Source organism: Anomaloglossus baeobatrachus, chromosome 10, assembly GCF_048569485.1.
Source record: "Anomaloglossus baeobatrachus isolate aAnoBae1 chromosome 10, aAnoBae1.hap1, whole genome shotgun sequence".
Lineage (NCBI taxonomy): Eukaryota > Metazoa > Chordata > Amphibia > Anura > Aromobatidae > Anomaloglossus > Anomaloglossus baeobatrachus.
In genome coordinates, this window is record NC_134362.1 from 135,146,750 (window position 1) to 135,170,939 (window position 24,190).

Sequence of the window (24,190 nt, forward strand, 5' to 3'; positions counted from 1 at the left end):
TACTTATTCAAATCTGTGAAAACGGGGGTTTTGCCCACTTTGATGCCAGTTCTGATGCCCAGAACCTGTTTGGGCCAGGCTGGAGTGATCTGAATTTGATGTGTGGCATCACTAGGTATGTAAATGTGATGTGAAATCAGTGGCCCAAAGCCATTTAACCCTTCAAAAACACCAGTTACTTATTCAAATCTGTGAAAAGTGGGTTTTGCCCACTTTAATGCTAGTTCTGATGCCCAGAACCTGTTTGGGCCAGGCTGGAGTGATCTGAATTTGATGTGTGGCATCACTAGGTATGTAAATGTGGTGTGAGATCAGTGGCCCAAAGCCATTTAACCCCTCAAAAACACCAATTACTTATTGAAATCTGTGAAAATTTGCTGTGTGCCCACTTTGATGCCATTTTTGATGCCCAGAACCCCTTTGGGCCAGGCTGGAGTCACTTGAGTTTGATTAGGGGCATCACTATATATGCAATTGTCGTGTTAGATCAGTGGCCCAAAACCATTTAACCCTTTCACTAACATACTTTGGTGCCCACTTTGATGCCCATTGTTTTGCCAGTTTTATAATTTTCGCAGCTGGTTTTGAGTGTTTTTATATTAGGGCACATCAGTGCATTGTATTGTATTATTGTGATGCGTTATTTTTGTTGATAAATGCATAAAAAAACTGAAAAACCTAAATTGCCGAATAAGAAACTGACGAATAAGAAACCAACTTCAGCCCCGAATAAGAAACTGGACGAATAAGAAACCAACTTCAGCATCGTCCACATTGTATCGTAGTGGATATTTTGAGGACCTCATTTTAGCCACTCCGTTCTAGCTGCTTCAGTAGTGAGCCGTCTATATCAGAGTGGATATTTTGAGGACCTCATTTTAGCAACTACATTATGTACAGTTTGGTACTGAGGTGACTGGAATGGATTTTTTCGAAGAGTGGGAGGAGCCTCAAAGCAAAAAACGTAACTGAGCGCAGCCGAAAGTCCTCATAATATACACATTGAATCAGAGTGGATTTTTTGAGGACCTCATTTTAGCCACTCTGTTCTAGGTGATTCAGCAGTGAGCCGTCTAGATCAGAGTGGATATTTTGAGCACCTCATTTTTGCCACTCCATTCTAGATGATTCACTAGTGAGCTGTCTAGATTGGGCCCATGAGTCACTGTGGCCCCACGGACCTCCTGCCGACGATCGTACTTTCATTTATATCGGCATCACCATCACAGATGCCAATACAATTGAAAGGAACAATGAGCGGAGGAGCAAAACACTCTATTTCTACAAGTTTTTTTTTTGTTTTTTTTTACTGCCCCATTCTATGTCCTGTTGTGTATAAATATGTGACTCTTCAGATTTTGTGTTATACTATGCCTGATGAAGAGACCTGAGTAGTCTCGAAAGCTTGCAATTATTACCATCTTTTCAGTTAGCCATTAAAAGGTATCAACCACTGAGGACTTCAGTTCTTTTAAACATTTTTTATAACTCTATTTCTAATTATTCTACTACTATGTGTCTGTGAGACACTGATGTGTCAGCATGGAGGACTGCGGTTACTAGAGATGAGCGAACCTCTGAAGGCTCCGTTCGAGGCGCCGTTCGACGAACCGTTTGACGAACCTCTCGAACCCCATTGAAAACAATGGGAGGCAAACACAAACACATAAAAACACATAGAAAACACCTTCAAAGGTGTCCAAAAGGTGACAAACAACTCACAACATACCACAAACACATGGGAAAGTGACAAGGACATATACTCATGCGAAAACAAAACAGCTGGACGAGGAAAAAGAGGAGGAGACACAGATATAGGCATGGCATGCCCTTCTAAAATCATGTAAAACACAGCAAGGGGACTTCAAGCAGAGTCTCCCTTTTTCCAAAAATTGGGCCACACACACCCCTGCAGTGGCATCACTTGTGCCCCAGTTGCAAACTTGACCTGTTGATTTGCATCAAGCACATTCAAAAATATGCCAGCCTTAACTGTCTTCAGGATGACACCGGGGTAGGTAGCAAAGTCCTTGCTGAACCATGACTTGTTCATCTTGGATCATTTTTAAAAACACAGCAAGGGGACTCCAAGCAGAGTCTCCCTTTGTTCCAAAAATTGGGCCCCACAGACACCACATCAGTGGCATCACTTGTGCCCCAGTTGTAAACTTCACATGTTGACTTGCATCAAGCACAATCCAAATCCACAAGCCTTTACTCTCCCCAGGATGACACCGGGGTAGCAAAGTCCTTGCTGATCCATGACTTGTTCATCTTGATGAACGTTAGTCTGTCCACATTGTCACTGGACAGACGCGTGCGCTTATCTGTCAGCACACACCCAGCAGCATTGAAGACACATTCAGAGACAACGCTGGCCGCGGGACACGACAAGATCTCCAAGGCGTAAGTGGAGAGCTCTGGCCATTTTTCAAGATTTGAAGCCCAAAATGAGCAAGGTTCCAGTTGCACAGTCATGGCATCGATGTTCATTTGGAGATACTCCTGTATCATCCTCTCCAGCCGTTGACTATGTGTCAGACTTCTTGTCTCTGGTGGCCTTGCAAAGGATGGTCTAAAAAAATTATGAAATGATTAAATAAAATTGCTGTTACCACCAGATACGGTGCTGCTGGTATGGTTTGACTGTTGATGATGAGACAGTCCCATGTTTGTCAAGTTACAACTGGGAGATTCACTCTGTGCACCACTAGTGTTTTGTGGAAAAGCCAAGCTAAGATTGAGTAACAGCTTCTGCTGATACTCCTGCATACGTGCGTCCCTTTCTATGGCTGGAATTATTTTGCAAAACTTGGACTTGTACCGGGGATCTAAGAGTGTGGCAACCCAGTAGTCATCATTACTTCTAATTCGGACAATCCGAGGGTCATGTTGAAGGTAGTGCAGCAAGAAGGCACTCATGTGTCTTGCGCATCCCTGTGGACCAAGTCCTTGCTGTGTTGGTGGCGGCGAGGTGATAACCATGCTGCCTTCCTCTGACATATCCTCCCAACCTCGAACAACCGAAATTTGACCAAGATCTCCCTCATCAGCTGAGTCTTCCATGCCCATCGACAGTTCGTCCTCCATTTCTTCATTGGCTCCTGCTCCTTCCTAAACAGTTTGGCTGCTACCAAGCGCCCTTGTTAATCCCTCTCCCCCACTGTCCCATGCCTGCCGCCTTGGTGATGATGAACGTCTGGTCCTTGTAGATCTTGTTAGCCCTTCCGCATAGGAATCCTCCTGTACTTCCTCCCCTTTCTCTTGTCCCGCCCCCTGACTCCGAATAGTGTTTATAGTGTGCTCCAGTATGTAAATGACTGGAATTGTCATGCTAATAATGGCATTGTCAGCGCTAAACATATTCGTCGCCATGTCGAAACTGTGCACAAGGGTGCATAAGTCCTTGATCTGAGACCACTCCAGCAGCGTGATCTGCCCCACCTCTGCATCTCATTGGCCCAGGCTATACATCATAACGTATTGCACCAGGGCTCGGCGGTGCTGCCACAGTCGCTGTAACATATGGAGAGTCGAATTCCAGCGTGTCGTCACATCGCATTTCAGGCGATGAACCAGCAGGCCGAAGAACCTCTGCAGCGATGCAAGTCGGTCAGCTGCGGCGGTTGAACAGCGGAAGTGAGCAGAGAGTGACCGTGCCCTGTGCAGAAGCCCATCTAGGTCGGGATAGTGGGTGAAAAATTGCTGGACAACAAGGTTCAAAACGTGAGCCATACAAGGTACGTGTGTCACCTTGCCCCGGCGAGGGGCCACACCCAGGTTTGCAGCATTGTCGCACACGGCCTTACCTGGCTGCAGGTTGAGTGGAGACAACCATTTACGAAACTCCGAGTGCAGAGCTGACCACAACTCCTCAGCTGTGTGACTCTTATTTCCCAGACATTTCAACGTAAAGACCGCCTGATACCGTTGAGCTCTGCTGCCAGCATAGTGAGGAGGTATGTGGGATTCCTTGTGCACAGTTACAACGCGGGTGGCCTGACCACACAGGCTTTGGGCGGAGGTGGAGGACCCAGATGAGGTTGAGGAGGCAGAAGCAGTGGAGGAACTTCGACATACAGAGGATTGACGCAAAAGTCGTGGGGACGGCAAGACTTGTTCAGCAGACCCCTCACCATCTCTCACCATAGTTACCCAGTGCCCAGTCAGCGACATGTAACGCCCCTGTCCATGCTTACTGGTCCAAGTATTGGTGGGGAAATGCACCCTGTCACATACAGAGTTTCTCAAGGAAGCGGTGATGTTGTGTGCGACATGCTGGTGTAGCGCAGGCATACCTTTCTTGGAGAAGTAGTGGCGACTGGGCATCTGGCACTGGGGCACTGCGACTGACATAAGGTCTTGAAAATCCTCTGTGTCCACCAGGCGGAAAGGCAGCATTTCGGTAGCCAAGAGCTTACAGAGGGTGAAAGTCAACCTCTTAGCTTTGTCATGGCTCGGAGGAAATGGCCTTTTATTTGTCCACATCTGAGGGACCGAGATCTGGCTGCTGTGTGGAGACGGTGGTGAGTAGGGTTTCCCTGGAAAACTGCAGGTCTGTGAGGAAAGTGCAGATGGAGGCATGATGTTGCCTTCATCCAAAGTTGGTGCTCTCGATGTCTGAGAGAGCTCTACACCAGCACTTGTTTCCCTTTCCAAACCAACTGACAACCTGCCAAGCAAACTGGCTGTTGCGGTTAAAGAGGTGGAAGGTCTGCGTGGAAAAACATGTGTGACAGCTATCCCCACAGTCATAGAAGCTGAAGAGCGCACGGAGGAACTTGAAGGGGCAGGCGGTGGTTGGCCCGCTCCGCTAGGCCGCATTGCAGCACGGTGAGCTTCCCACTGGGACTTATGCTTGTTATTCATGTGACGAGTCATGGAAGAAGTTGTCAAACTGGTGAGGTTTTGGCCTTTACTTATAGATTGGTGACAAATTTTACAGATCACATGATTTGGGAGATCCTTTGCAAGGTCAAAAAAGGACCAGGCTAGGCAAGGCTTAGAGGCCATGCGACCTGCAGAGCCACCCCAACTTGTGCTCAGAGGCAGAGTTGTGGCTGAGGATGCAGTTGTTGACGTGCTTCCAGTTCTCCGACTCTGTCCAGGAAGGCGCAAGGTAACTTCGTCATCAGTTGCATCCTCCTCCACCGCCTCTGGTGTCCTCCTCGAGTGCCTGACTGTGAGTTGACAGTAAGTGGGATCTAGAACTTCATTATCAAGTTAAGTTGTCATCCCAATCTGGTATCTGCGTCTCATCGTCATCAGTATGTTCCTCATTGTCTCTACCAACAGGTGTTACAGTTTGGGAATGAGGGTCTACATTATGCTCAGAAACTTGGTCATCAAGGCCTGAATAAGACTCACAAAGCTTCTGGGCATCACTGCAGATCATTTCCTGGTCTGTACTCACTGTAGCTTGGCAATAGACCTCTGATTCCCAGGCTATAGTGTGACTGAACAGCTCTGCAGACTCAGCCATCTCTGTTACACCATACTCTTCAGGGCGGGTGGAGATTTGAGAGCTCGGAGAAAGCAAGTGCGATTGGGATGACAACTCAGAGGAATGTTGTTTTTTGGATGTTGAAGTTGAGGTGGAGGAGAGGCCACTTGTTGGAGCACTTGAGTTCCATTCAAGCTTGTTCTTTTTTTGTGCATCATCTACCTTTGTTACAGTTGTTCGGTTCCATATAAAAGGAAGCACATCAGATTGTCCACGGAAAGTAGTAGACATCTTACTTTTGCTGGAAGATGGCATTTCTTCAGCAGATGTTAATGTAGCTTTCCCACCTACCCCACGGACACAAACTTTTTTTCCTTTTCCAACATGCCTGTTCCCCTTTCCACCAGCATCTGTCCTTTTGCCACTCATTTTGTTAGCGACAAAATTGGACACTTAAAATGTGGTAGCAAAAATGGAGAGGAGGTGTAGATTGCAGAGGTGGTCTAGCTTTATTGACAGCTGAAGAACCAACACTGACTATCCCAGACAATTTTAATATGCCCCTAACAGTGGCAGCACAGTTTGCAATTAGAATTCTGTGGGAAAAATGGGCAGTTGGGTAGAATGCCCGGGTGCTGTGGGTAGCAGGACAGCAAAGGAACACTAACTTAGTATTCCAGACACTTTTAGGATGTCACAAAAAGTGTCAGCTCTTAGGGCAAATAAAATAGCATGGCAAAAATGGGCAGGTGGGTATAATGCACGGGTGCTGTAGGTAGCAAGACAGCAAAGGAACACTAAGGTAGTATTCCAGACACTTTTAGGATGGCACAAAAAGTGTCAGCTCTTTGGGCAAATAAAATAGCGTGACAAAAATGTGCATGTGGGTAGAATGCACGGGTGCTCTGGGGAGCAGGACAGCAAAGGAAGCCTCACTTTCTATCCCTGCTAATGAAAAAATGCAGCAAGGAATTGCCTGAGCTGAGGTAGCCAGACTCTGTTATCTAAAGCCCTACACCGCATTTGCACGGACCTGCTTAGCAGCTATGGCAATGAATGCCTGTAAATCAGCCCTGAAAAGGGCTGAAATAACCAGCAGTCCCTAATCCCTAAAGCGCTGTGTAGATTGCACTGTATCTCTATAGCGCACACAGCAGCAGCAGCAGCAGCGTGAGCGGTGACTGTCACCCACACGCAGAAGACAGATAATAGCGGCGAAGGGGAAAATGGCCGTATCTTATAGGGCAAGGACATGTGACATGCACAGCCTATGACACATGCCCTTGATTGTCTGGCAAAAATCCACTTAGCTTTGTGTGTGTCTGTGATTTGCTGACAGCCTGGAACGCCACACTGCACGCGCGGTTAGGGGAAAAAAAAATTAAAAAATGGCGATCGTCATTCTCTCAGCACTCTGCAGCAGCACAGATCTAAACCCCATCCCCCTGCACACTCTACGCTGAAATTTGATAATAGTGTGAATCACAGAGTGACTCACACTATTACAGTGAAAAGCCAGCTAGTAACTAGCTAGGCTTTTTGGTGATCGAACCGTTCTCGAACGTAACTCGAACTGTCGAGCTTTTAGCAAAAATCACTCGAACATGAAATTGGCGAACTTCGAACATCGCTCATCTCTAGCAGTGACGTCACTACTGCGCACTGATGTGCTAAAATGTCAGAGTGGCAGAACAGTGGACACACGCTGAGGAGACTGGGGCAGTGGCTGAATGAGGAGAAGTGAGTATATTTGTGTATTTAATGAGGAATTCCAGAGGACTATGGGGAAGCATATATGGGGGTTGCAAAATAGTATATGGGGCTGCATATAACTATATGTTGGCGCACAATATTATATTGGGGCACACAATATGGTGGTGCACTATATGGGGGCTGCATACTAGTATATGGCGGAATATAAGGGGTGCATACTACTATATGGAGGAATATAAGGCGTGTACTAAACTATATGAAGGAATATAAGGGGAGCATAATACTATATGGAGGAATATAAGGGGTGCATAATACTATATGCAGGAATATAAGGGGTGCATAATACTATATGAAGGATCCCTTTTACATGGAATATAGGGGTGCATTATACATGGAGGACTATGGAGCTGCATAATCCAATATGAAGGACTATGGGGTGGATTTTAATACATATAGGACTTAGGGGGTTGCATTATATGGAGGACTAATTGGGTTACCTTATACATGGACTTTAGGGGTGCATTATATATGGAGGATTATAGGGCTGCATAATACAATATGAAGGACACCTTATACATGGAATGCGAGGGTGCATTATACATGGAGAACTATGGGGCTGCATAATACAATATGAAGGACTATGGGGATGCGTTATAATACATATAGGATTATGGGGGCTGCATTATATGAGGACTAATGGCGTTACCTTATACATGGACAATAGGGCTGCATTAGAATACTTTAAGGACTATGGGGTGAATAATACAATACACTGTGTGCAGAATTATTAGGCAAATTAGTATTTTGATCACATGATACTTTTTCTACATGTTGTCCTACTCCAAGCTGTATAGTGAGAGCCAACTGCCAATTAAGTAAATCAGGTGATGTGCATCTCTGTAATGAGGAGGGCTGTGGTGTAATGACATCAACACCCTATATAACGTGTGCTTAATTATTAGGCAGCTTCCTTTCCTTTGACAAAATGGGTCAGAAGAGAGATTTGACGGGCTCTGAAAAGTCTAAAATTGTGAGATGTCTTGCAGAGGGATGCAGCAGTCTTGAAATTGCCAAACTTTTGAAGTGTGATCACCGAACAATCAAGCGTTTCATGTCAAATAGCCAACAGGGTCGCAAGGAGCGTACTGGGCAAATAAGGCACAAAATAACTGCCCATGAATTGAGGAAAATCAAGCGTGAAGCTGCCAAGATGCCATATGCCACCAGTTTGGCCATATTTCAGAGCTGCAACATTACTGGAGTATCAAAAAGCACAAGGTGTGCCATACTCAGGGACATGGCCAAGGTAGGGAAGGCTGAAAACCACCACCTCTGACCAAGAAACATAAGATTAAACGTCAAGACTGGGCCAAGAAATATCTTAAAAATGATTTTTCAAAGGTTTTATGGACTGATGAAATGAGAGTGACTCGTGATGGGCCAGATGGATGGGCCAGATGGATGGGCCAGAGGCTGGATCAGTAAAGGGCAGAGAGCTCCACTCCGACTCAGACTCCAGCAAGGTGGAGGTGGGTACTGGTATGGGCTGGGATCATCAAAGATCAACTTGTGGGAGCTTTTCGGGTTGAGAATGGAGTGAAGCTCAACTCCCAGACCTACTGCCAGTTTCTGGAAGACAACTTCTTCAAGCAGTGGTACAGGAAGAAATCAGTATCGTTCAAGAAAAACATGATTTTCATGCAGGACAATGCTCCATCACATGCATCCAACTACTCCACAGCATGGCTGGCCAGTAAAGGTCTAAAAGATGAAAAAATAATGACATGGCCCCCTTGTTCACCTGATCTGAACCCCATAGAGAATCTGTGGTCCCTCATAAAATGTGAGATCTACAGGGAGAGAAAACAGTACACCTCTCGGAACAGTGTCTGGAGGGTGTGGTGGCTGCTGCACGCAATGTTGAGTGTAAACAGATCAAGCAATGACAGAATCTATGGATGGTAGGCTGTTAAGTGTCATCATAAAGAAAGGGGGCTATATTGGTCACTAATTTTTTGTTGTTTTTTTTTTGCATGTCAGAAATGTTTATTTCTAAATTTTGTGCAGTTATATTGGTTTACCTGGTGAAAATAAACAAGTGAGATGGAAATAGATTTGGTTTTTATTAAGTTGCCTAATAATTCTGCACAGTAATAGTTACCCGCACAGACAGATATCCTCCTAAGATAGCCAAATCTAAAAAACCCCACTCCAACTGCCAAAAATATTAAGCGCTGATATTTATGAGTCTTTTGGGTGATTGAGAACATAGTTGTTGATCAATAATAAAAAAAAATCCTCTGAAATACAACTTGCCTAATAATTCTGCACACAGTGTATGAAGGACTATGGTGACTGCATTATAATACATATAGGACTATGGGGGTGCATTATAATATATGGAAAACTATGGGGTGCAGTATAATATATGCAGGACTGTGGGGTGCAGTATAATATATGTAGTACTATGGGGTGCAGTATAATACATGGAGAACTATGTGGTGCAGTATAATATATGGAGTACTATGGGGTGAATTTTACATAGATGGCTATGGGGTGCAGTATATGCAGGACTATGGGGTTCAGCATAATATACAGAGGACTTTGAGGGCTGCATTATAATACATGAATGACTATGGGGAGTGCATGATACAGTAATACATGGAGTACTATGTGAGCTGTATTAATAATATTATTAATAATAATAATAATCTTTATTTCTATAGCGCCAACATATTCCGCAGCGCTTTACAATTCAGGAGGATCATATACAAACAAGTAACAGTTATAGAAAATACAATATTTAGAGGGGAAAAAAAAGACAACCCTGCTTGTGAGAGCTTACAATCTACAATGAGATATGGGGGGGCAAGGTACAAGTGCTTATTTACAATGACAACCCAGCAATTTCAAGGAAATGGGGGATAGATAATGGCTTCCTGGACCAATTGGCCTGAATCTTGAGATGCATTTGGGTGCCATGGAGTTTGACGTGGGGTTATGTTGTGAGAAGTTGTAGAGGCACTGTGTGAATTGGATTTGATTAGGGAGTGTGATAGGCCGCCCTAAAAAGATGCGTTTTTAGGGAGCGTCTGAAGCAGAGTAAGATATGATTCATACTAACTTCTTGGGGTAGAGCGTTCCAGAGGATTGGTGCAGCTCGGAAGAAGTCTTGGATCCGGGAGTGGGAGGTTCGGATTAGTGTTGATGTTAGTCGAAAGTCGTTTTCAGAGCGTAGAGAACGGGTGGGGTGAGACAGAGACAGACAGAGAGGAGGGTGGAGATGTAGGGGGGTGCCGCACTGTTGAGAGCTTTGTGGTGATAGACAGAGAGGAGGGTGGAGATGTAGGGGGGTGCCGCACTGTGGAGAGCTTTGTGGATGAGAACAAGCAGTTTGAATTGGATCCTGTGATATATGGGCAGCCAGTGCAATGACTGGCACAGAGCAGAGGCATCCGAGTAGCGATTAGCCAGATAGATGACCCTAGCTGCTTCATTAACGATGGACTGTATAGGAGAGAGTCTAGTTAGGGGGAGACCAATTAATAGAGAGTTACAGTAGTCAAGGCGAGAGTGGATCAGGGCCACGGTGAGTGTTTTTGTCATTTCCATTGTGAGAAAGGGGCGGATTCTAGAGATGTTCTTGAGGTGCAAGCGGCAAGAGCGGGCAGTTTTGGAAAGGTTAAGTTTCAGATAGAGAGCAGACATGACATTGCAAACTGCAGTCAGGCAGTCACTTGTGTTCTGTAGTACAGCGGGGGTGAGCTCAGGGATGAGGTGTATAGCTGTGTGTCATCAGCATAAAGATGGTACTGAAAACCAAATCTGCTGATGGTCATTCCAATTGGGGCAGTGTAGAGGGAGAAAAGAAGAGGGCCAAGAACTGAACCTTGAGGGACCCCAACAATGAGAGGAAGAGGAGAAGATGTGGAGCCAGCAAATGATACATTGAATGAACGGCCAGAAAGATAGGAAGAGAACCACGAGAGCACAGTGTCCTTTAGGCCGATAGAATGGAGCATAGAGAGAAGGAGATGGTGGTCAACAGTGTTGAAGGCGGCAGAGAGGTCAAGAAGGATAAGCAGAGAGTGGTCACCATTACGTTTTGCAGTCAATAGGTCATTGGTCACTTTAACAAGGGCAGTTTCTGTTGAGTGTAAAGGGCGGAAGCCAGACTGTAAAGGATCTAGAGGAGAGTGGGAGGAGAGGTAGCATGTGAGGCAACAGTAGACCAGGCGCTCCAAGAGTTTGAAGATGAAGGGGAGATTGGAGACTGGTCTGTAGTTGCTTGTGCAGGACGGATCAAGGGAAGGTTTTTTTTAATAATGGAGTAATAATAGAGTGTTTGAGGGAGGAGGGGAAGATACCCGAAGAGAGAGAAAGATTAAAGATTTTAGTTAGGTGAGTGGTGACAACTGGAGAGAGGGACTGGAGTAGGTGTGAGGGAAAGGGATCAGTAGGGCAAGGGGTAGGATGAGAAGAAGAGAGGAGTCTGGAGACTTCCTCCTCTGTGACTGGGTCAAATGGGGAAAGTGAGCTTGATGGGATATATGGAGGGATGGGATTCACAACGCTTGGTAGCTGGGAGCTGATCTCTTGGCGGATGTTTTCTATTTTATCTGTGAAATATGAGGCCAGGTCATCAGCATGAAGGTCTGTGATGGGGGTCTGTACTTTGGGACTGAGGAGGGAGTGAAAGGTGTCAAAGAGCTTTTTTGGATTGTTGGATAGTGAGGAAATAAGGGTGGTGAAGTAGGTCTGTTTGGCGAGATGAAGGGAAGAGTTGTAGGTCCTTAAGATGAACTTGTAGTGGATGAAGTTTTCTGGTGTGCGGGTTTTCCTCCATATGCGTTTGGCACTCCTAGAGCATCGCTGGAGAAATCGAGTTTGGGAAGTGAGCCAAGGCTGTTTTACTCTGTGTTTGGAGGTTCTGAGGGTGAGGGGTGCTACTTGGTCTAGGGTATTTCTGAGTGTGTCATTGTAATGGTTTACAGCCAGATCAGGACAGGAAAGTGAGGAGATAGGGGACAGTGATGAGTGTAGAGAGTCTGTAAGGGTCTGAAAGTCAATGGCCTGTAGGTTTCTGAATGTGTGATAGGTGGGAGTGTACTGGGGTGGACGAGGGTTTGTAAGCTTGAAGGAGAGGATGTTGTGGTCAGAGAGGGGAAGAGGTGAGTTGTCAAACTCAGAGATTGAGCAGAAGCAGATAAAGACCAGGTCAAGAGTGTTACCATCTTCATGTGTCTCAGAGGATGAGAGCTGTGAGAGGCCAAGTGAGGTGGTGAGAGATAGAAGCTGGAATGCAGATGGGGAGGAGGGGCTGGTCATGGGTATGTTAAAGTCTCCTAGGATGAGGGTTGGTAATTCTGAGGACATGAAGTGCGGCAGCCAGGCTGAAAAGTGGTCAAGGAACTGGGTGGGTGGGCCTGGGGGACGGTATATGACAGCTACTATTATAATATATGGAGGATTATGGGGGCTGCATTATTATACATGGAGGCCTATGAAGTCTGCATTATAATACATGGTGAGCTGTGGGGTGCATTATAATACATGCAGGACTATGGGGGCTGCATTATAATATATGAAGACCTATGAGGGCTACCTTATCCATGGACTATGGGGGTGCATTATAAAACATGGAGGACTATGGGGGTGCATTATAATATATGGAGGACTATGGGGTGCAGTATAATATATGGAGGACTATGGAGTGAATTATAATACATGGAGGACTATGGGAGTTGTAGTATAATTGGAGGGCTATAAGAGCTACCTTATACATCGAGGACTATGGGAAATGCATTATAATACAAGAAGGACTATGGGGCGCATTCTAATAAAATGAAGGGTTACGTGGGACCCAATATACTATATGGAAGGGTATGTGGGGGCCATTATAGTATTTGGAGAACTATATAACTATATATACGAGGGGGGACAAAGACATAAGCTTGGGATGGGAAAGTTTTGTGCTGATGGAAAGAGGCTCTTACCCGCAGCACCCAGCTTTACGATGCTATGATATGGGAAAGCTGGTTGCTGAGGGAAAGATGTATAGCAGAGCCTAGGGAAGCTGGGTGCTGAGGACAAGATGGATATCAGAACATAGGAAAGCTGGATGATGATAGAAAGAGGGATTTCAGATCATGGGAAACCTGAGTGATGAGGGAAAGAGCCAAGTGTTAACTTCATTATCCCGTACCCGGAGAGTCAGCGTCATTATCCTGTACCCAGTGTATCTGTGTCGGGAGGGGTGGGGGGGGGGCAGGTCCTAATTTTGCACTGGGGCCCATCAAATTCTAGTTACAACACTGCCCAGCACAGAGAAAACTAGATCGCAGTTGTTGCACTAAGGTTCATGATTTCTGATCTCACAGCACTGTCTGTAAGGAACATCCCCTGTACAGTAACTCCATTCTATCTCACTAGAGGTGACTAGAGCGGAGTTGTTGCACTAAGGTTCATGATTTCTGATCTCACAGCACTGTCTGTAAGGAACGTCCCCTGTACAGTAACTCCATTCTATCTCACTAGAGGTGACTAGATCGGAGTTGTTGCACTAAGGTTCATGATTTCTGATCTCACAGCACTGTCTGTAAGGAACGTCCCCTGTACAGTAACTCCATTCTATCTCACTAGAGGTGACTAGAGCGGAGTTGCTGCACTGAGGTTCATGATTTCTGAGCTCACAGCACTGTCTATGAGGACAGCCTCAACCAGTCCATGCATTGTGTTCAGAGATTGTACTGAGGTTCATAGATGTTTGAATAAGCCCTTATACAGATTACATGAAAGCTCCCATAAACATAGGGCTAAAATCACCCAGATCAAACAATCCAATGTGTATGGGGCTATCTGACTTACCTCGAGAATGGATGTAAAGGGAGGGAAGGAACCGGAGTGTTTGAATTCCACTTGTTGATGCTTTTGATCTCTTGAAAGATAATCCACCACCAGAGCAGGCAACATCAGCTCTCAGAGAGAGAACACAAGAACATTTGTCCGAGCACTCCTGTATGTGATAGTCAAGAGAGAGCGGTCGGACAAATAATTGTAGGGATTGTTTACAGGCCTTAAAGGGATTGTTTAGTGAAAACAAGTTATCACCTATCCATGGGCAAGGTGATCACCTGCTGATCAGTGTCCGATCACTGGAACCCACACAGATTGGGAAAACGGGGAATTTTTATCCATATGTTTCAGGTATGTGTGACATCCATTTATAACACGGATGCCACACACGTACTCATGTTATTCTATAGTGTTCCTCACACATGCATGTTTTTACATGGACCGTGTTGCCTCACATTTCCCTGCACGCAGACATTGTTTTTTTTCTCAGGCAGCACGGGTGTCACACTGATGTGATCCGTGTGACACCAACCGGAGAAAACACGTGTCTCTGAAATAAAATGAATTTTTATACTTACGTGTCTCCAGCCCTGCTGTCACTTGCTTCCGATCCCCGCTCATTATACTCAATGAATATGCACTCAACGGAGGACCTGGAAGCAGCAGCACCATAGACATCAGTGCCAGGGACAGCATCGCCGGGGACAGGCGAGTATCCAAGGAACTCTGATATCCTGACGACACCCACGCTAGCGCGGGTGTAGCGACAGTGACTTCACGGGTTCTTCAAAGTTCATTGGGAACTCCGATGAACCCATGACGTTACTGCCGCGACACCCACAGTAGCGCGGGTGTCATCAGGATGTCATCTGAGTTCATTGTGAACTCTGATTAACCTGTGACATCACTGCTGCGCCCGCACACATACTGCTGACCTGAATAACCTGAGCTCACCTTATGAGATGCAGGTCATCGAACAGAAGCATCCACAGCAGTGTGTTGGTACTCTCACAACCAATGAGGAATGTTCGGTTCTCCATTGAGGGTGACAGCAGTATAGGATTGACGTGACCGCCCCCAATTGGCTTTCGGCAGACCAGGATTAGGGCTTTGATAGAGAAATAAATTGGAAAAGAGGGTGTCTTTTGTCTATTTATTGAATGATTTTCTCTTTATGTCTTTCCAGGTTTGCTTTTGGGGAATGTCGTGGGACCTCACCATAGATTACGGCAGAACTGTTTTTTTTATTTATAAAAATCAAATAAATTGGTGAATGAGGTCTGAGTCGAAGGTTTTTTTTTGTTCAAATAAAGTTTGTTATTCTCCTTTCATCTACTGGATTAGTAGTAGGGGTGTATGCTGGAGCTGGCATCAACCCCACAAATATTACCCAGTTTGCCATTGCACCAAAGCAACGGGAAGAGCCAGGTCCAGCACCACAATTGGCGCATCTAATTGATGTGCCACTTCTCGGGCGTCTGTGGGCTGCTATTGTTAGGCTGGAAAGGGCCAAATAACCATGGCCCTTTCCATCCTAAGAATATCATCCCCCAGTTGTCTGCTGTACTATGGCTGTTTTTTTAGTAAAATAGGAGGGGACCACACGTATTTTTTTTTAATCTAATAATGTAAAAAATAAGCGGGGGATCCCCTCTATTTTTCATAACCAGCCAAGGTACAGCAGAGAGATGAGGATTTCAGCCTACAGCTGCTGCTGTTCCTGTGCTGGACATGAAAGTTGGGGGGACCCCACGTCTTTTTTTTTTTTTTTTAAATTGAAAAATAAAAATGGTGTAAAAATGCTGGTCAAGCTAACTATCTCTAGAACACTATTGTAAAAGCTCTATTTATCTTCCTATATCTTTAATTTTTCAGGCTTTCCACATTAAACAAAAAAAACCCCAAAACATTCATTTCAGTATCTTACCTTTTTTTTTTTTTTTTACCGGTACCACACGGACAACCATACTGGTACGTGTGGCTTGCACCTGTTTAAACACGGACATCTGAAAGGGGCCTTATAGATACCCATCTACTGTATGTACTATCATGTTGAGTTCCTGCAAATTATGATGTTCTCCTCCTTGGCTAAAAATACTTCTCAAGATTTCTAAGGAGTATTGTTACCCCTCTGTAAAATATGTAGTGTGACCTCTGCCAGAGCCTGTCCTATGGAACAGCGGTGGCAACAGCTTCAGACGCTCAGCAAAAAGCAACTTACGTCCCTTTAAAATTACAAAAAACGTTTCGCCCCATATGACCGGAATCAGGCGGTGTGAGCCTCATGGAGTTATGTTGCCACCAAAGGAGGAAACACTGTGAAACAGGACTGGGGCCTAATAAATGGGGGCCGTGAGAGAGGATCAGGGGTCTGCTAAAGACAGAAAATAAATTGTCAGTGAGATCTGATTAGTTTACTGTGGGTCTACATGTGAGGACTGACTGAGATGTTTTGGAAACTATCTACAACAATGTGTGACCGCAGCCCGACCGGCAGTGACTGCTCACTAATGTCACACCGAGCTTTATCATTATAGAAATGAACATTCAGCCCAAACTTCTAGAACAGTTTTATTAAAATAAGTATATCAATTTAAAAAAAAAAAAAGGAGAAATATATTTATACAGTTTTATTTTTATAGAGAACATTTATTCCATGCTGTACATGGGAACGGGTTACACCCAAAATACAGATATAAATTACAGTGAATAAACCAATCCTGACAGACGGGTACAGAGGGGAGCGGACCCTGCCCTCAGGGGCTTACAGTCTACAGGGGAATGGGGAAGACACAGAAGGTCGGGGATACAAATATGTACTGTAACAATCAACTTTACAAATCAATACGTAGAATAAAGCCATGTTGGACATTGGCGACAATGAAAGAAAAAAAATCTTTTGTATCAGAGTCCCGTGCGTTTTAGGTGTAAAAATTGTATTTCTCCATTTACCATAAAAATCCTCTTGTTGAATACATTGGAGGACACAGGAGGTGTGATGTGCATTACACCACACTGTTCTCTCAGTCTCTAAGGTGGGACGACGGGGGGCAATTACCCCAGATGCCAGTAGTCACAAACTGTATTAGAAAAACAAAGGAAGAAGATTAATAGCACACAGGCGAGCCCCCTCCCACAAAGTGCAACACGGCCCCCTGCCCAGCACGAGCCCCCCACCTGCAGCCTCCAAACGTGCAGCCTCTCTGCCCCTGCAAGCTCCCCCCCAACGTGCAGCCCCTCTTCCCCTGCAAGCTCCCCCCGCCCAACGTGCAGCCTCTCTTCCCCTGCAAGCTTCCCCCCCCCCCCAACGTGCAGCCTCTCTTCCCCTGCAAGCTTCCCCCCCCCCCCAACGTGCAGCCTCTCTCCCCCTGCAAGCTCCCCCCCCCAACGTGCAGCCTCTCTCCCCCTGCAAGCTCCCCCCCCCCCAACGTGCAGCATTGTCCCTGCGAGCCCCCAACGTGCAGCATCACACCCTGCCTAGTGCGAGCCCCACTAAAACAAGCACCCTCCCCCTGCGAGCCCCCACCCAACGTGCAGCCTCTCTCCCTGCGGGGCCCACACACACACACGGGGCCCGCACGCACACACACGGGGCCCGCACGCACACACACGGGGCCCGCACGCACACACACGGGGCACGCACACACACGGGGCCCGCACACACACGGGGCCCGCACACACACGGGGCCCGCACACACACGGGGCCCGCACACACGGGGCCCGCACACACGCACACACACGGGGCCCGCACACACGCACACACACACACGGGGCCCGCACACACACACACACACACACGGGGCCCACACACACACACACAAACGGGGCCCGCACACACACACACAAACGGGGCCCGCACACACACACACACACACACGGGGCCCGCACACACACACACACACACGGGGCCCGCACACACACACACGGGGCCCGCACACACACACACACACACGGGGCCCGCACACACACACGGGGCCCGCGCACACACACACGGGGCCCGCACACGCGCACACACACACACGGGGCCCGCACACACACACACACGGGGCCCGCACACACACACACACGGGGCCCGCACACACACACACACGGGGCCCGCACACACACACACGGGGCCCGCACACACACACACACGGGGCCCGCACACACACACACACGGGGCCCGCACACACACACGGCCCGCACACACACACACACGGGGCCCACACACACACACACACACGGGGCCCGCACACACACACACACACACGGGGCCCGCACACACACACACACACACGGGGCCCGCACACACACACACACACACGGGGCCCGCACACACACACGGGGCCCGCGCACACACACACGGGGCCCGCACACACACACACACGGGGCCCGCACACACACACACACGGGGCCCGCACACACACACACACGGGGCCCGCACACACACACACACGGGGCCCGCACACACACACACACGGGGCCCGCACACACACACACACGGGGCCCGCACACACACACACACGGGGCCCGCACACACACACACACGGGGCCCGCACACACACACGGCCCGCACACACACACACGGGGCCCACACACACACACACACACGGGGCCCGCACACACACACACACACACGGGGCCCGCACACACACACGGGGCCCGCGCACACACACACGGGGCCCGCACACGCACACACACACACGGGGCCCGCACACACACACACACGGGGCCCGCACACACACACACACGGGGCCCGCACACACACACACACGGGGCCCGCACACACACACACACGGGGCCCGCACACACACACACACGGGGCCCGCACACACACACACACACACGGGGCCCGCACACACACACACACGGGGCCCGCACACACACACACACGGGGCCCGCACACACACACGGCCCGCACACACACACACACACACACGGGGCCCACACACACACACACACACACGGGGCCCGCACACACACACACACACACGGGGCCCGCACACACACACACACACGGGGCCCGCACACACACACACACACACGGGGCCCACACACACGGGGCCCACACACACACACACACACACACGGGGCCCACACACACACACACACACGGGGCCCGCACACACACACACACGGGGCCCGCACACACACACACACACACGGGGCCCGCACACACACACGGGGCCCGCACACACACACACACACACACGGGGCCCGCACACACACACACACGGGGCCCGCACACACACACACACGGGGCCCGCACACACACACACACGGGGCCCGCACACACACACACACACACACACACACGGGGCCCGCACACACACACACGGGGCCCGCACACACACACACACACACGGGGCACACACACACACACACACACGGGGCCCACACACACACACACACACACGGGGCCCGCACACACACACACACACGGGGCCCGCACACACACACACACACGGGGCCCGCACACACACACACGGGGCCCGCACACACACACACGGGGCCCACACACACACACACACGGGGCCCACACACACACACACACACGGGGCCCACACACACACACACACACGGGGCCCACACACACACACACACACGGGACACACACACACACACACACACGGGGCCCGCCCATACACACGGGGCCCGCCCATACACACGGGGCCCGCCCATACACACGGGGCCCGCCCATACACACGGGGCCCGCCCATACACATGGGGCCCGCCCATACACACACACGGGGCCCGCCCATACACACACACGGGGCCCGCCCATACACACACGGGGCCCGCCCATACACACACACACACGGGGCCCGCCCATACACACACACACACACACTGGGCCCATACACACACACGGGGCCCGCCCATACACACACACACACGGGGCCCGCCCATACACACACACGGGGCCCGCCCATACACACACACACACACGGGGCCCGCCCATACACACACACACACACACGGGGCCCGCCCATACACACACACACACACACACGGGGCCCGCCCATACACACACACACACACACACGGGGCCCACCCATACACACACACGGGGCCCGCCCATACACACACACACACACACGGGGCCCGCCCATACACACACACACACACACACGGGGCCCGCCCATACACACACACACACACACACGGGGCCCGCCCATACACACACACACACACGGGGCCCGCACACACACACACACACGGGGCCCGCACACACACGGGGCCCGCACACACACGGGGCCCGCACACACACGGGGCCCGCACACACACACACGGGGCCCCCACACACACACACACGGGGCCCGCACACACACACACGGGGCCCACACACACACACACACACGGGGCCCACACACACACACACACACGGGACACACACACACACACACACGGGGCCCGCCCATACACACGGGGCCCGCCCATACACACGGGGCCCGCCCATACACACGGGGCCCGCCCATACACACGGGGCCCGCCCATACACACACACGGGGCCCGCCCATACACACACACGGGGCCCGCCCATACACACACACGGGGCCCGCCCATACACACACACACACGGGGCCCATACACACACACGGGGCCCGCCCATACACACACACACACACACACACACGGGGCCCGCCCATACACACACACACACACACACACACGGGGCCCGCCCATACACACACACACACACACACACACGGGGCCCGCCCATACACACACACACACACACACGGGGCCCGCCCATACACACACACACACACGGGGCCCGCCCATACACACACACACACACACACGGGGCCCGCCCATACACACACGGGGCCCGCCCATACACACACACACACACACGGGGCCCGCCCATACACACACACACGGGGCCCGCCCATACACACCCACACACGGGGCCCGCCCACACACGGGGCCCGCCCACACACGGGGCCCGCCCACACACGGGGCCCGCCCACACACGGGGCCCGCCCACACACACACACACGGGGCCCGCCCATACACACACACGCCCACACACACGGGGCCCGCCCATGCCCACACACACGGGGCCCGCCCATGCCCACACACACGGGGCCCATGCCCACACACACGGGGCCCATGCCCACACACACGGGGCCCATGCCCACACACACGGGGCCCATGCCCACACACACGGGGCCCATGCCCACACACACGGGGCCCGCCCACACACACACGGGGCCCGCCCACACACACACGGGGCCCGCCCACACACACACGGGGCCCGCCCACACACACACGGGGCCCGCCCACACACACACGGGGCCCGCCCACACACACACGGGGCCCGCCCACACACACACGGGGCCCGCCCACACACACACGGGGCCCGCCCACACACACACGGGGCCCGCCCACACACACACGGGGCCCGCCCACACACACACGGGGCCCGCCCACACACACACGGGGCCCGCCCACACACACACACGGGGCCCGCCCACACACACACACACACGGGGCCCGCCCACACACACACACACGGGGCCCGCCCACACACACACACACGGGGCCCGCCCACACACACACACACGGGGCCCGCCCACACACACACACACGGGGCCCGCCCACACACACACACACGGGGCCCGCCCACACACACACACACGGGGCCCGCCCACACACACACACACGGGGCCCGCCCACACACACACACACGGGGCCCGCCCACACACACACACACGGGGCCCGCCCACACACACACACGGGGCCCGCCCACACACACACACGGGGCCCGCCCACACACACACGGGGCCCGCCCACACACACGGGGCCCGCCCACACACACGGGGCCCGCCCACACACACACACACGGCGCCCGCCCACATACACACGGGGCCCGCCCACATACACACACGGGGCCCACACATACACACGGGGCCCACACATACACACGGGGCCCACACATACACACGGGGCCCAGTGCCAGCCCCCCCAAAACGTGCAGTGTCGCCCCCTGCCAGCCCCCCCCAAAATGTGCAGCGTCGCCCCTTGCCAGCCCCCCCCCCCCCCCCAAAACGTGCAGCTTCACCCCCTGCCAGCCCCCCCAAAACGTGCAGCGTCGCCCCTTGCCAGCCCCCCCAAAACGTGCAGCATTACCCCCTGCCAGCCCCCCCAAACATGCAGCGTCGCCCCCTGCCGGATCCCCCCCAAACGTGCAGCGTCGCTCACTGCCCAGTGTCCCCAAACGTGCAGCTTCACCCCCTGTCCAGTGCGAGCCACCCCAAACATGCAGAGTCGCTCCGTGGCAAGTGTGAGCCGCCCAAAACTTTCCACATTGCCTCCTGCAAACCCCCCAAACATGCAGCGTCGCCTCCCTAGAGTAACCCCCCACATTCCTTATGAAACCTCCACAGCATCACCTCCTGCTCCGTGTAACCCCCCCCATAAGCCACTAACTACTGCTCTGTGCCCCGGAAATACAGTCTGACACCCCAGAGCTAAGCTGAATATTCTCCCACCTCAGGGTCAGGATCCATCCGCTCTGCACAGAGGAGCCCGAGCACTGCTGTTTCCCGCCCACAGATCACCACGGCACTGAGGAGGCCCCGCCCCTTCCGGTGACATCATGATTTCATGAAATCACTCCTCCCCCTCAAAAAATCAACTCCGGTCTAGCCTCTACCCTTGTGAGCGCTGCAGTGTTATTACCATCTGTGTGGGCTGTGACCTCGCGGGCGGTGAGGAGAGAGGCGGAGAAGGTAAGGCCGGTGACCGGGGGCGGGGTGCGCAGCCCGCTGTGTCCCCGCTGTCCTCTCTCGGTGCAGGACCCGTCCGGTTGGTGCCCGTGTCTGCGCTGTGTGCCGGGCGTGCTCCTCCCTGGTCTTGCTGTGTGGATTGTATCCAGACTCCGGCCGCAGTCGCACTGATGGCCTAACCAGTCCGATATAAGCAGATGACTGCCACCTACCATCCCTATGTCATGTCCCCATATGGATAGTGACAGCTCTACAGTGTGCCTACTCTCCTCACAGACAGCACCATTCTGCCCCTGGACTCATCACGTCTTCTCAAAAATGTCATCAACCTGCAGGGAAAATGGAAAAGCCCTTTAATATATTGTCCAATTTAAAGGGAACCTGTAACCTCAGATTAGGATATTAAACCACAGACAGTACTGTCTGGGCATGCTGGGCATAGTGGTTTTACCACAGCGCAACAGCTGACGGGTATGTCCAGACTGAGTGCCGCCTTCAGATCAGCAGCTGCTGATTGGCTGACGGGAGACATACACATACATTTTATGTGTAGTTGTTAAAGGGAATGTGTCAGCAGGTTTTTGCTATGTAATCTGAAGGAAGCATGATATAAGGGTTAAATACATTTATCAGGCTGTATGCTGTTACTTATGATGAAGGTTTTATCATCAGGACATTATCACTGCCTGGACTACCTGGTGAGACCTCACCTCCAGTGATTAGCATCTCACTGTCTATAGATATTGTACATAGAGAACCTGGTGTGGACGGGGGCATCTGTCTCAGCTCTGCTGCATTGCTACATCTGCACCCAGTAATCTAAGTGATACATCGTTGGATTCCGTCTCTTTGCCCACATCATACTGCTCTCAGATGACGTAGCAAAAACCTGCTTCTTCCTCTTCTATCAAAAGCCATCAGTTTTGCATTTTATGTTTCAATCTGTATAGCCGTGCGGGGATTGTCTTTTTGCTGGATGAGTTGTATTTTTGAGTGACACCATTCATTTTATCATATGATGTAATGAAAAGCGGCAAAAAGAATTCCAATTCTGCAACTGTTTTGGGGGCTTTTTATATTTACTGTTAGGCTATGTGCGCACGTTGCGTACAATTCACTGCAGAAAGTTCTGCAGCGATCTGAAGAGCACATGTGCGCTTTAATCGCTGCAGAATTGTCCGTAGTGAAGCCAATTCCATGCGCTCTGCCTGCAGCTCCTGCCATAGACAGAGCAGCAGCTGCCGGCAAAGCGCACGGAAGAAGTGACATGTCACTTCTTTTTACGCAGCGCTTCGGCAGTAGCCGAAGCGCTGCGCTCTAAAACGCCACGTGCGCACGTCCCCTGCACAATCTCCATAGACTGTGCAGGGGACGCAGGACGCATGCAGTTACGCTGCGCTACAAAGCGCAGCGTAACTGCATGTATTTACGCAACGTGCGCACATAGCCTTAATTTTACAGTAAA

General features: G+C 50.7%; 1 protein-coding gene and 1 long non-coding RNA gene across 2 annotated transcripts in view; one reads left to right on the top strand and one right to left on the bottom strand.

Moving 5' to 3' along the window:
- Nucleotides 1-16,566: 16,566 nt before the first annotated feature.
- Nucleotides 16,567-22,670, bottom strand: LOC142254557 (uncharacterized). Its single transcript, XR_012727255.1, has 2 exons — nt 22,489-22,670; nt 16,567-17,091 (listed from the first exon to the last, which is right to left on the bottom strand). It is a non-coding gene; the product is annotated as an uncharacterized LOC142254557 (long non-coding RNA).
- The window catches only part of PSKH1 (protein serine kinase H1), a 41,557-nt gene continuing 39,977 nt past the window's right edge, over nt 22,611-24,190 (top strand). Inside the window, exon 1 of the mRNA XM_075325667.1 lies at nt 22,611-22,728. The gene's annotated coding sequence lies outside the window, so the exon portion shown is untranslated. The remainder of the gene's footprint in view (nt 22,729-24,190) is intronic.